The sequence below is a fragment of the Camelina sativa genome, chromosome 11 (assembly GCF_000633955.1).
Source record: "Camelina sativa cultivar DH55 chromosome 11, Cs, whole genome shotgun sequence".
Lineage (NCBI taxonomy): Eukaryota > Viridiplantae > Streptophyta > Magnoliopsida > Brassicales > Brassicaceae > Camelina > Camelina sativa.
In genome coordinates, this window is record NC_025695.1 from 25,434,769 (window position 1) to 25,450,449 (window position 15,681).

A 15,681-nucleotide genomic window follows, 5' to 3' on the forward strand; every position below is an offset into this window, starting at 1 on the left:
TTCCGTAAGCGCTCGAACTCTTCGAAATACTCCTCCATCGATTTGTTTCCCTGCCTAAGACCACGAAAATGTCTAAGTAGTTCCCTATGAAAAGTAGGGGGTACAAACCTTTGCCGCATGACATCCTTCATGTCGACCAATGAGTCAATAGCACGGAGTCTATTCCTCCTTCGTTCGGACGTAGTCCTATTCCACCATGTAAGAGCCGTGTCAGTGAATTAGGTTATAGCTAGAGCTACTCGCTTGGGTCCATGGTGGTTGTAATACTCGAAGATGTGGTCCATCCGTTTTTCCCACTCAAGGTACACCTCGGGATCAACCCTCCCCGCAAAGGTAGGAGCAGTTAGCTTAACATCGTTGTAAGGTTGTTGAGGACGTGTGTCTTGACGGTGTCGAGCTGGTGGAACCTCGTCATCCTCCTCGTAACCCCATTGTTGAGCTCTCCTTTGCCTCTGATTTTGTTCGTCTTGTTGTATGTTGGGGTCATCGTTGGGCATGGTGTCGTCTGGTGAAGGGTTTCGTGGTGCGCGTCCACCGGCGTCGTTTGCTCTCATGCCCCTCGGTTCATGCTCCACTCGTTCGAGTCGCTCTCCAAACGAATATCAAAAATTATTATTATTATTATTATTTTTTTAAAGGTGGTTTTGAAACGAAGGCAACACAAAACTGAGCATAAAAATAATTGAAACAATAGACTGAGTTTAAATAATTTTTTTTAACTAACTGTAAAAGATGAAACTAGATTCTACGATTCTTCCAAGCTAACAAGGCAGAACACAACTGAATTTACTTTTTTTTTTTGTTTTAATTAAAAATTGAAGAGATGAAGAGATACAACCTCTAGTGTGAGGAACTTCAGCTCTGATACCAAAAATGATACAAGCTCGAGCTAACTCGGCTGGTACGATCCTGTTTCGTCGTCGAACTTCTTGAACCAAGGAAGGGGTGGTTAAGGGACAAGCTGCTCAAGCCTCCAAACCACAAACAAACACGTAACTTGGGGAAGACGAGGTGCACCAGATGAGTTGCGAGATTCTCGTGATAAAACACAAAGGTTTTCTAGCTATGGAGTTTCAGTACTCGACAAAGATGAGAATGAAGCGGCTGCTCATAATAGGGCAAGCTTAAGAGAAAGTTCTTATTTTTATTTCATCGTGAAAAATAATGATACACGGTGGCCTTTATAGACAGTTTATTGTGCAACAGTTTTAATTTAAATAACTAAATATGGGTAATTAAATCTTGCAAAATCAGAGCAATAAACTCGTTAAAGCGAAAATGGAAATAATTCAAAAACTTACCTTCGCAGATCGGTAATGAAGGAAAATCTTGAGCTTGTTCACCAAGTCTTGGTTTTAGACGTGCTCCTGTCTTCATGCATCTTCTATGTTGATTACAAGGAAATTGTGGGCTTGGGCCTGTGAGCCCACCAGTGGCCAAAAGTCACTCTGAACTGAATCCAGGTCACGACTCACGGTGGAAGGTGATGCAACGTCTTCTTCATGTTGGTCTTTAGTTGTAGAGAAAATAGGTCGACTAAACGGCTCTTGCAGAGGTGGTGATGAGCTGACTTGTTCCATGATTTTTTCCACGTACTTGTTGAACTTGTGTTGAAGCACTTTAGCTCGTTGTCTTGTTATGGCTCCATCAAAGAGTTGTGGTGCTTCCGATTTAGATTCTTTGTCCGGTTTTGTTGGACTGTCCGGTTTTGTTGGACCATCCGGTGCAGTTGGGATGTCCTCATTACGTGAGCAGATGATTCGCCACCATTATCAGGCCTCTTTCGTTTGGGACGACGCCTAGCAATCTTCTTTTTTGGAGTCATTGAGAATCGATTAGGGCTTTTGAATTAGAGAAATTGATAATTGATTTCTCAATTTGAGGGTTTTAGGGTGTTATAAACAGCGTCGTTTTGCTATTAACAGATCTTGTTAATGGATAATTAACCCATTTAATTTCTCCGTTTGGCCACTTAACGTTTTGCAACGGCTAGGTCAACGAGAGTTTGCGATTTATTTGCAAGTCAACAAACAATTGGTGTTTTTTCCTCCAAACACAGATTCCGTGCTTTATATCAACGAAAATGTAAAGTTGGGGATTTTAATGACATTTTTCTCTTTGGCAATTAGTGGCATAAATTGTTACTGAAAAAAAAAGCTTTAATTTCTTTTTCTACTCTTCTTTTATCTCTCATATATATATAACTATGTGTAGAAATTTCCCAAAAAAAATAAGAGTCCAAACAAACTAAAAATCTATTATCAATAGATTGAAATTGTTAAAGAACAACTTTATTGTTTCATTCTTTCACCAAAAATCTTAAGGGGGTGTATTGAATTTGATATTTTAGGAGATTTTTTAGTGAGATTTTAATATTTTAGAATTTTGAGAGATTTAAGTGAAATTTTAGGAGATTTGATTATATGTTAGAGATTTCTAGAAATTTTGGAACTTTATCACTTGTGATTTGGTTATTGAATTTTAGGTGATTTTAGTATACTTTGGAAAAAAATGACATAAATTTCCTTCCCAAACCTGAAAAAAACTCACCGTCTAAACTATAAGGGATGTCTAAACTATAAGGGATGAACACGTATATAATGTACCGATCAACATTAGAGCTTAATGACTATAGAGTACTTTTATAACATCTATGATGCTTACAAACAACACATTATTCATATTTGTGCTGAACTTTATAACATCTCTCATTCATTCTGGTGCCATCATCAAATATATTATTATATATATATCAAAATAATCTAATCATCTCATCAATCGATTAATCTAATCCAAAAGCTGGCATTATTTTTAAGAGAAGATTGACATCATTTCAACGGAGCTTCTCTACTACTATTACACCAATTCTCACTAAAGTAACTTAAAATTAAATTTTTGAAAAGAATAAAAAGTGTGACCTTAGCAACATCAATATTGATGGAATCTGGGATCTCTTTTGGAAGTCGTATATTACCAACATTCCTCACGATCTCAATATTATCATCACTCATTTTCTCAGGCCAAGCTTTCACCTTTAAAGGAGAAAGAAAGAGAGGGCATAGAAGAACGTAAGTTGCAGAGATGGAGGAAGTTTCTGCAATTGATTTCAGATTTTATTTTTTTTTGGTTTTTGAAATCTTTCAAAGTTTCACCTTTGAAGGTGTGATTTTGTTACTCATGTATTTCAACTAAAAATGTTTTTAAAAGTCTTCGAGAATCACTTACAATCTCATTTTTTTAAAAATTGTGATATTTTGAATAACAGTGTATTTGTAGTGAGATTTATAAATTATTGATTCAATAACAAAAGATTGTGAATGATTTTAGATGATTTCTATAAATTCCAAATTCAATAACACAAGATTTTAAAAGACTTTTAAAAATCACTGATTAAATAACAGTGGATTTAAGAATATCTCAAAATCTTCTAAAATATCAAGTTCAATAAATATTTTATTCATATTCTCAATTTTCTTTCATGATTATCATCACAGATTGACTTAGAATTACTTTGAAAACACAACGATGACAGAGAATCTTGTGACATTGTAAGAAATCTTCCATGAGTTTCTGGTTGCAAAATAGCTTAGTCTTTCTAGATGGTGTAGAGGCTTTGTATACAATTACAACATACCCCATAATGTGATGATATCAATTCCAATATTTTCTATACATGTGATCTTGGAGAAAATTAAGCTGGGATACCAATCATATTTCACCAAAAAAATTTATTTAGCACTAAAAAAGGGTATACAAGCTAAGCTAACATACTTTTTTGTGGGATTGGCCAAGATAAATTTCTTTAATCTCTAAGGGAAATTTACTCAGATGTAGGTAATATTACGAGAATTATACAAAACTTTTTTTTATTACAATGATATTTTGGGTATTTTTGATATACCCAGCGTAGTCTTGTTTTATATTACAAGAAAAAAACATAATTACTAAGAATGTCATTTACACGTCAGACGCCATGTCAGAAATCGCTGACGTGTATTAAATAACTCAGCCGTAACGCATTACCGTGGTAATGTCAGCTGAGTTATGGTATGTTGCGGCTGATTTATGGAAAATGGCTGAGTTCTAGGCGGACGGCTGACTTATGAGGCATAACTCAGCCAAGAGTTACGGCTAACTTAATGAAATCTGGCTGAGTTAGCGCATAACTCAGTCGTCCTTACTGCTGAGTTTTAACCCGATGGTTGAGTTGTCAAAATTTTGGCTGATTTATCACTACGACACGACTGAATTAACTTTCTTAATCTGGCTGAGTTATGAACAACGACTGACTTATGAGATGTGGTTATGGCTGAGTTATGGTTAAATATTATAACTCAACCGTAATGAGCTGAAGTATCAGAAAACTCGGCCATTTTACGGCTGACTTAGTAACAAAAGATTAGTTAATAGAATATCATTCAGTTACAGCTAGCTTATTAAACGATACGGTTGAGTTACAAATTTTCAGTTGAGTTATGACATTAAGCAGCTGAATTTGACAGCCATATTTTTGCCTTACTGTAATAGTATTCATGTTGCGGCTGAGTTATATTTTGTTTGATGGCTGATGTAATTAGGCTGATATACATGTTCGTTTGATGGCTGACTTTCCACTTCGAATGCATCAGCCATGTCATCATTCCATGTCATCATCTTCTCCGGAAATACGAAAAGTCGTTCCTTCAACTCTTGTTCTTCAACTGGTTCAAAAGTGTTCTTCTTCACCTTGTTCTTCCCCTTGTTTTTCTCCTTGTTCTTCACTTCTTAATTACACTCATTCTTATTAAAATATTTTTATTTATTTTCTTTCATGGATCGAGTTCTGGTAATTTTTGTTTCCGGTAATTGGGTAAAGAAACACAAATATGTATTTAACACCGCCGATAGAGAGTGTAAAGTTGTGCAGATAGATGTGGAAAAAACGCACAACAAGCTTGTGAAGTAATATAAAGCAGTTTATTTTTTGTTATCAGTCAGCCACGAAGCATTATAACTCAGCCGTCATATGAATCTACGAGACCTTTTGTTTTCTCTTAAGTATTATAACTCAGCCATGAAGTAATATAGCCGTTTACTTTCAGTTTATTTCTTGCTATAAGTCAGCCACCAAGCATTATAACAAAGCCGTCATATGAACTCTACGAGACCTTTCGTTTTCCCTTGAGTATTATAACTCAGCCACCTTATGTGGTCGGATGACCCGGTTCGATTTTAATTCTTTGGTTTGCGTGGTTTGTTTAGGAAAACCCTAAGACTCGAGTTTATTAGGGAAAAACTCAACTTTCTAAATCTTTTAGCTGATTTTAACACTTTCCAGAGAGAAAAGAAGAGAGAACAGTTTCCTATGAGTGTTCTTGAGGTTCCTGGAGGTTCTTTCTCTATTGGTAAGTTTTCTTTCTAGAGACTGAGGATCTAAGGCTAAGGATGTGATGGCAAGGTTGATGTGGTATTAGCTTCACCGTTTTTGGTTCAGATCTCTCTGTTTTTGCAAAGGTGAGTGCATATCTAAAATAAAATCTCTATTTCTTGTGAGTTGTGATTGATTTCTTTTCTGTTTCTTGCGACTTGGATCCACTTCTGGGAATGCCTTGGACGCGTGTGAGATGTTTGGAAGCAGAACTCAAGGCTGGAGATCGATGCTCGGCATTAATTTCAGTCGACACCAATGCAAGGACGACGCGAGGGTCTTGGTGAGTGTCGGTCAACACCATGTGGAGGTGTCAGTCAACATTGCTAGGGTTTCTCAGGGTTGTTGAGCAGGTGTCGATCTACACCAATTGGGTGTCGGTCGACACCAGGTGGTCTGTGTCGGTCGACACCCTCTGGTTTCGGTCGACACCATCCTCATTATGCAGCTAATGATGTGATTTTCTTGGTGTATTGTCTGGTTTGTTTGTTGTTTGTTTACTTTTTCATGTGGAGATCTTATTGCTTGTGTGTATAGCTCAGTAGATGGGAGGATTGTCTCACTGAGTGTTTATGATATTTCTCATGCATCTCAATTGTTGTTTGCAATGTAAGTCAATGCAAAGTTTGATCGTGGAAGCAAGGCGATGGAGAGGAGGATATTCTAGCGGCTCGGTTATTTGTTCTATGCTTCCGTTAGGTTGCTATAATGGAATAATGTTGTCTAGAACGGATGCTAGGTTGCTGATTCTATGTCATGATTTATATTATGGATATTACTGGAATGTCGTCTTTGCTCATTCTTTTATTGATTCATTTGTTTATTGGATTATTGATGTTTTTTGTTATTTGCTGGTTAAGTTGATCAGAGTGTGTTGTTAATGAGTATGGGATCACTACTTATTATTAGGAAAAAAACTGGTCAGATTGTTTCAGTTTGGTATCAGAACCCATACTGTACTAGGTATGGGTTCGCTGTGTGCTTTGTGTGTCCATGTTTAGATTGCATGCTTGATCGATTATGTCAGTTAGTCAATTTGTCAGTTAGCCAATTGTGTGTGGCATGGAATCCTGGAACATCCTCTTCGAACCTTCAATGAGATTTCACGGTAAGCTGTGTTTTCTTTAGTAATGCGGAAACGACCCGTCCCGTTTTTTTAAATAATAAGTAATCTAAACTAAAGGTCTCATACCCACTAGCCACCTAACCACAATCACACCACAGAGGATAACATAACAATACCATTAAACCAATAGATAACCAATAATCCAATAATCCAAACAATATGAATCAAAGAACCAGCAACCTAAACCACATTCTAATGACTCAACTCTAGCAACCTAGCAAAGCCAGACAACAACCAAGTGAATCACTAGAACATCCTCCTCTTCATTGCCTGGATTCCACGATAACACATTGCCTTTACCTGCACTACAAACACAAATTGTGATGCATGAGTATTTAATAAACACTCAGTAAGGCAATCTTCTCATATACTGGGCTATATACACAAGCAATAGAGACATCTCTAACCATCAACCAACAATCATAACCAAACAACAGGAAACCAGGACTCTGCATCGAGCGACGCTAACCCATGCATCGACTAACACCAACTAGGGTTGCATACCGACACAAGCTTGCATCGACCGACACGCACACTGCATCGATCGAGGCATGCTCGACATTGCATGAAATCCCTAATTGCATCGACCGAAGACTCCACATGGCATCGACCAAGGCTCCTAGGTCAATCTATGCTGCCCTGGCATTGCATCGACCGACGCACCAAGTGCATCGACTGACGCACATGCCGAGCACCATTTTTCCCCGAAGCTTCTCGCCAAATCTCCATCCCTAAATCACCAAAACACATAAACCAAAGCCAGAAAAAGCTTCCCAAAGCCAGAAAAAGCTTCCCAAAGCCAGAAAAAGCTTCCCAAAGCCATGTGCATTAACCGATGCATCCCCTAAACCGGGATTCCGGTTCGCGGATGTTACAATTCCCCCCCCCAAAACATAGATTCGTCCTCGAATCTCGAACAACCATCAGCCATGGACTCCCGTGCAACCGTATCCACAGCCCGCACTCCTCCGACCGATCTACGAAGGTCACCTCTAGGTGATAAAATCACGTTCCAGGCATTATTTGCTCTCAAATTTTGAAATTTCCTTTACTCATAGGCCTTAACTTTGAGTTTCTATTGGCTCCTCATCAGGCCAAAACCTGCTTGCCATAATGTTGGCTCCTCATCAAGCCTAAGCCCGCTTGACATAATATAAAAGGAAGTCCAATATTCGTCTCTCGGGTTGCCACCCTAAAGCATGACCCTGGATCGTCATCTGAAGTCGATATACCAACCATACCCTGAAGCCACAAAATCTCAGAATATGGTGGAACTAAGAGAACTAAAGTCCCCCAAGAGTCGTTCAGGACCAACTGCCCTTAGAGCAAACAATTTTGAACAAGTCTAAGTCCTATCCCTAATCAGGTTTCCTTCCTGTGGCTCGCGTAGAACAACACAATGCCCTACCAACCACATATCCCCTCACTGGAATACCTCATGACCACACAAGGATCATCAAAATGCCACAAGGGCCATCACAAAAGGCCAGCAAATGTCCTAAACAGGACCACCACAAAGGCCAAACAAATGTCCTAAACAGGACCGCCACCAAGGCGAAACAATGTCCTAAACAGTACCATCACAAAGACCACTCATCCCGAATAACCGTCACAAAGACCACTTGTCCCGAAGGAATGTCACAAATACCATAGATCCCGAAGGTCCGTCACAAAGACCACTCATCCCGAAGGATTGCCTAACCAGGCCACACGTCCCGAAGGACCATCTCGAAGACCACACATCCCGAAGGACCGCATAAACAGGCAACATTGGCTATACAGCCCGCCAAAAAGGCCACACAATTGGCCAAACAGCCCGCCACAAAGGCCACACAATTGGCTAAACAGCCCGCCACAAAGGCCATACGATCGGCTAAATAGCCCGACACAAAGGCCACACAATGTCTCAAAATACCGCCATACACTAGCACAAATTGACTCAATAGTCTGCCACGAAGGTCACTCAAGCCCCTCCAAGGCTCATAACCACTAAAAATGGACAAATTCTAACTCCCATAAAACTTTCCATTTTAGAACTTTCCACTTTCAGAAACTTTTCTCTTTTAGAAACTTCTATTTCAGGAACTTTCCTTCTCAAACCATGCCTTGCGGAATTTCATACCCCTAAGCGACCAAGTAACAAGAGAGATGGGCTGGAATACTCCATTCCAGCTCCAGCCACGGACTACAACTGGGACCAGGCTAGACAAGTTCAAGTCGCGACCTGCTTCTCAAACCACTTCTTGAACCTTGCCTTCATACTTGCCTCTGGCTCCACAGTCTTCTCCTCAACACGATCACAGTCCTATAGGACTCTCATCAAAGGAATCTTCTTCTTCCGAAGTTCCTTGATTCTCCTCTCGAGAACCCTCATTGGTCTCGCTTCCAAGGTCATGTTAGGATGAAGATCTTCATGAATCTTAGCACACAACTGATCATCCTCACCGAGACACTTCCGCAACATAGACACATGGAAAACCTTGTGGAATGCACGCATAACCTCAGGCAACTCTAGCCTATATGCTATTGGTCCTACCCGCTCAATCACTCTGAACGGACCCATATACCTCAGACTCAACTTAGTCTCAGGCAATGACCTGTTCGGACCCTGCAACATGGCCATCTTGAAGTACACTCAGTCTCCCACCTGACACTCAAGATCTCTCCTCCTCTTATCGGCATAACTCCTCTGGCGATCCTAAGCTTGCTTCATGTTCGGCTTTAGAACCCAAATCTTCTTCGAGGTCTCTTGAACAAAACTCGCCCCGTACATGCTCCTCTCCCCCACCTGAGTCCAGCATAACGGTGTACGACATGGCCTCCCATACAACGCCTCATAAAGAGCCATCCTAATACTCGCCTGGTAATTGTTGTTGTAAGCAAACTCTACCAAGCTTAGGTGATCTGCCCAATGACCACCCCAATCCAACACACACATCCTCAACAAATCCTCCAACATTTGGATTGTCCTCTCTGACTGCCCATCTGTCTAGGGATGATAAGTTGTACTCATATGCACCTTAGTGCTCATTTTTGCCTGAAATGCCCTCAAGAACACCGAAGTTAACATGGAATCCCTATCAGACACAATACTCACTGGCACCCCATGCAACCTGACTATCTCCTTCACATATTTCTTAGCCAAGACCGCTACTCCATCAGTCTTCTTAATGGCCAGAAAATTTGCCGATTTAGTTAACCGGTCCACAATGACCCAAATAGCATCAAAGGTATGAGACACTGGAAATCCCACCACGAAGTCCATCGTGATCATATACCAGTTCCACTCTGGAATGGGTAGACTCTTCAAAAACCCGCCTAGAACCTGATGCTCAGCCTTCACTAACTAACACACATTGCACCTCGTGATCCAACTAGCTATATGCTTCTTCATCCTGACCCAGTGATAGTACCTCATGAGATCACGGTACATCTTAGTCGCTCCTGGATGAATGGAAAACATGCTCGCATGAGCCTCTCTCAAGATATCTTGCCTCAACTCCTCATCCTTGGGCAGACAAAGCCGCCCGTGCACCAATATAGTACCATTAGCTGAGACCTGATACTCTGAATCAAGATCCTTAGAGGCATTCACCAGCCCCAAATCCTTCTCCTGAGCCAACCGCACCCTGCTCAGAAGATCTGCTCTATCCGATGCCTCTAAACCCAACGGCTCTTGAGAAACCACACACAAACTCAACGCACTGATCTCTACTACCAGAGACTCCATATCCTGCTCCTGAGCCGAAGCCGCCAGCTTCCGACTAAGAGCATCTGCAACCAAGTTAGCCTTACCAGGATGATAGGCTATCTCCAAATTATAATCTGCCACCAGCTCCATACACCGCCTCTGCCTCAAATTCAGCTCGGGCTGAGTGAATATATACTTCAGGCTCTCATGACCTTTAAACACCTGTACCTTTGCACCATAAAGATAAGATCAAAAACTACAACATCCATCTCCAAATCATGAGTAGGATAGTTGTCCTCATGCTTCCGCAACTGCCGCGAAGCGTAGGCAATCACCTTCCCATGCTGTATCAACACACACCCCAAACCAACTCTTGATGCATATGTATAAACCACATAGGGTTCTACCTGCTATGGCAGTGCCAACACTGGCGTAGTCTTCAGCATCTCTTTCAGGCTTGCAAAGCCCTCCTCGCACTCCTGTGACCAAACAAAAGGAACGTCCTTCCCTATCAACTTAGTCATCGACCGTAACTTGCTTGCAAAACCCTGCACAAACCTCCTGTATTAACGTGCCAATCCAAGAAAAGTCCTGATCTCTGTGGCATTCTACGGTCTAGGCTAATCTCCGATAGCCCGAATCTTCTCCGGATCTACAGAAACCCCCTTTGCACAAACAATATGACCCAGAAAATCGATCTCATGCTGCCAGAAACTACACTTGCTCAGCTTAGCAAACAACTTCTGCTCCCCCAGCTTCTCCAGAACTGCCCTTAAATGCAATGCATGCTCTTCAAGACTCTTGGAATAAACCAGGATGTGGTTGATGAAAATGATAACAGACATGTCCTGAAACATGCTATTCATCAGTCTTATAAACGTTGCTGGCGCATTAGTCAACCTGAAAGGCATCACCACAAACTCATAATGCCCATACCTCGTCCGGAATGCAGTCTTCCTCACATCTGCCTCATCTATCGGAATATGATGATAACCCGACGCCAGATCTATCATGGAGAACCAAGTAGCACCTCTCAACTGATCCAACAACTCATCGATCCTGGGAGGAGGGTACTTGTTCTTCACAGTGACCCGGTTCAAACCCCGATATCAATACACAAGCGAAAACTCCCGTCTTTCTTCTTAACAAATAACACCAATGCTCCCTGCGGTGATACACTAGGACGAACGAATCTGTTCCTCAACAAATCCTCTGATTACATTCTCAGCTCTACTAGACTAATAATCAAGTATGCCGACATCCAGTCACCGCCATCTGAAAATCAACCCCTCTTCCCCGTCCAAGAACCTCTAGTAACTTGCCTCTAGGGAAAACTTCCACAAGACAGCTTATTCCAACATAGCTTTCCCGCTTGGCAATTCTCCACAACAAATCATCAATACGAGCGTAATAAAACAAACAAGTACCATACGTTCGCATATTCTGATTCACCGCATCAAATGCTTTGCAAGCGGCCAACTCAACGCAATTGACTTATTTCCCCCAACAAGCTTACAAAAACCTTTAATCTAGCAACCTTTTCCATCTCCAATGAACTTCATCTACCATCGTCGCAACAATGAGTTTATCCTGCCATGAAGGCTTCTCGTGAACTTATGTACCTGGCAACCTTGCCCCTGCCAGGTCATACCTGCTGCAGCTCCCCTTCCTGGGTCTCCAGCACCACCGGCCATACAATTCTGGTGCATCAGTCACACATTCATGACCGCACTGGTCATAAAACCCTGGCCCACTGACCAACATAACTAAAATCCAAGATTAAACCACCATAAACTCTCGAGGTCTACATTTCGTCATTATATTTATACACACGTCCTATGCATTGCTTGCTCCTAACTCTTCAACCTTTAGGTTGCAACCTTCGAGCCATACCGATCTCACTCTCAGACCTGCGTCTTCGAGTTATACAGTCTATTCTTGGACCACAATCCTCAAGATCTCAGTATCAGGGAAACTAATTATCCCGTCAGGAGAACATCATCCACTCTGCCACTCTCGGAGCCCCTAGTCCCTCGAGCTATCGATATCCAAGGGAAATCACCATCCCCTTAGGAGCAACAATTCTTAACGACTATAAACATTTCCCGACCAAAAGTACCTCATGTGATCCGAGTATAACATTGCAATGTTATACCTGCCCACTCAAGTTCTTATATCCAACAGGATTATCCACAAAATAGAGAAATATCTGCTCCAACTACATATGTCCACCTATCCGCCTCTCTAGGCTCAATACCTCTCGAGAAGAATCTTGTACCGGTCATCTACAACTGCTCTATCCTCCTAACATAGGATGGAGACTCCTCAACATCCGTAGCCCTCGGCTGCACCCTGCCACCTACGGCACAACTGGAGCTTGCACTAGTACTAACCCTTGGTAACTGCTCCAACAGCACATCAACAGAGCCGCCAAACGTTCATCTCGACCCTGGGTTCCACCTGCTGCAACCCCACACCTAGGTTCCCAGCACCCCGGGCACGCTCACCGGTTAACCCTCTCTGGTCCCTCTGGATACGCTTGCGACCTCTGTTGTACCTCCTTGTGGAACTCTGGACCACACGATCGCTGGCCTCGGGAACCTGCCCGACTACGACCACGACAACCCCCACATCCACAACCAACAACTCAACCACCTTTAACCACTGCTCTTCCAAGAACAGAGGCTAACAAGCATATAAGCAAACCAAAACCACACAAAGAAACATAACATGCCGTGGAATCTCATTGAAGGCTTGAAGAGGATATTCTAGGACTCCATGCCACACACAATTGACTAACTCATATAATCAATCAAAGCATGCAACCCCATTATCTATAGCACAAAGCCTAGTTAACCCAAACCTAGAACCGGAAGGGCTCTAATACCAAACTGAAACGACCCGACCCATTTTTTTTTAAATAATAAGTAATCTAAACTAGTGGTCCCATACCCACTAGCCACCTAACCACAATCACACCACATCGGATAACATAACAATACCATTAAACCAATAGATAACCAATAATTCAATAATCCAAACAACAAGATATCATAGACCCAACAACCTAAACAACATTCTAATGACTAAACTCTAGCAACCTAGCAAAGCCAGACAACAACCAAATGAATCACTAGAACATCCTCCTCTTCATTGCCTGGATTCCACGATCACACTTTGCCTTTACCTACACCATAAACACAAATTGAGATGCATGAATATTTAATAAACACTCAGTAAGGCAATCCTCCCATCTACTGGGCTATCCACACAAGCAATAGAGACATCTCTAACCATCAACCAACAATCATAACCAATCAACAACAGACCAGACTCTGCATTGACCGAAGCAAACCCATGCATCGACCGACACCAACTGGGGTTGCATCGACCAACACAAGCTTGCATCTACCCACGCAAGGTTCACTTGCATCGACCGACACGCACACTACATCGACCGACGCATGCTCGACATTGCACGAAATCCCTAATTGCATCGACTGACGCTTCCACATGGCATCAACCGATGCTCCTAGGTTAATCGCGCCATCCTCACATTGCATTGAACAACGCACCAAGTGCATCGACCGACGCACATGCCGAGCACAATTTTTTCCCAAAGCTTCTCGTTAGATCTCTGTCCCTAAACCACCAAAAAACACAAACCAAAGCCACAAAAAGCTTCCCAAAGCCTTTAGTGACTCAACAACGTACTAACAAGCCAATAAAACACATAAAACAAGCAGATCAGAGAAATTTCTAGCTTAGATAAGCCATGGTCATGCACTTACCTTTGCCACAGACGATTCTGACTCTAAAACGCAAGATTTACGCTCCTAACAACCTCCTACAACGCTCTTAGCTTCAGATCTCCCAAGAACAACCTCCCAAAACCAAGAATCTCACCAAAACGCTTAAGAACTCTTCTCTCTTCTCTTTTTCCTAAAAAACGGCCAAACCTCGTCCAACACACGAGTTTCTGCTTTTATAAGCGGTTCCAGGGTTTTTTCGAACCCCAAAACACAACGTTTAACTTAAACTCGAACCGTACAAAATGACGTTGCATCGACCAATGCACATAGTGCATCGACCGACGCATCCCCTAAACCGAGATTCCGATTCACGGATATTACAAGTGCGGTTTAGTTTGTTTTCTTAGCCTTCTGTTCTTGGTGATACAGATGGTTATAGGTGGTGGAGTTATTGGGCGTGCTCGGGGTCGACAACATCTTGATAAGATGCCGGACAATGCTTTACATCGAAATGAAATGATATTTATACATGTGAATTTGTAAACAACCATCTGTATCACCAAGAACAGAACATTACCCTGAAAAAAACAAAGTTGTGCCAAAATAACTCCACCACCTATAACCATCTGTATCACCCTATAGCCTTCATTCATACTTAAAACAAAACATTACCCTGAAAAAAACAAAGTTGTGCCAAAATTCCTACAACCCATGTGTAAAAAGAAAAATATTTTTATAAATATATTACAAAGAAAATATTTTTCCATGAACTTTTATTTAATTTTGAAAAACCTTGACATATGATATAAAATCATGAAAACAGCTATGAAAAGTTCCAGGATGAGTTTTTCCAGATTAGTGGTTTGGTTTTGTTGCCGTAGGCCCCAATTGATAATGACTGTTATTTGTGTCTGTAGATGCTTTAATTGTAAAGATTTTGACTGTAGAGACTTTTGCTGTAAAATTAACTGTGAAAACTTTAAAACAGATTGTTATTTTTGATGTATGTTTTCATAGATATAAACTGTGCTAAGAATAAATTTATGTAGCAGCATAATGAATTTTCTTAAAAATAAAAATTAAGAAAAATACAAAAACTCATAAAAATGAATAGGTAAACATTTTCAACAAATAAAAAAATAAAGATATGACATAATTGATTATGAGTTATAATGGTTGTTGGTGCAAAAAATAATTATGAAAGTAATTAAGGCTGAATCAGGTGTTTTTAGTTACCGCTTATTGATTTTTAGGCATAGCATTAGTGTAACGCTATGTGTCTATTTGACAAACTCTCATTTCACTTTTAATATCAGTTACAGAAATTGTGAAATTTTAATATTTTTTAATTATTTTGTATCGCTAAACTTATAGTTATATATATATATATATATATTGCTTTAAACTTGAAAATGAGAAATATTTTATACACAATAAGTTTTTATGTAGTTACTAAATTTTACAATGACATTAAGAAAAACTCTTTAAATCAGTTATTAACCACTATAAAACATGATAAACATAGATTCACTCATATTAGGAAATTTTTAAAATTTCCATATTATATATATATATATATATCAATTTGTTTTGTAATAATTATTTTTTAGTATTTGTTAATTTCGGTATAATAAATAACCATACCAAAAAATGTTGACACAAGTGTAGGGTTTAACTTGTACATCATTTCTATAAAAATTTTGAG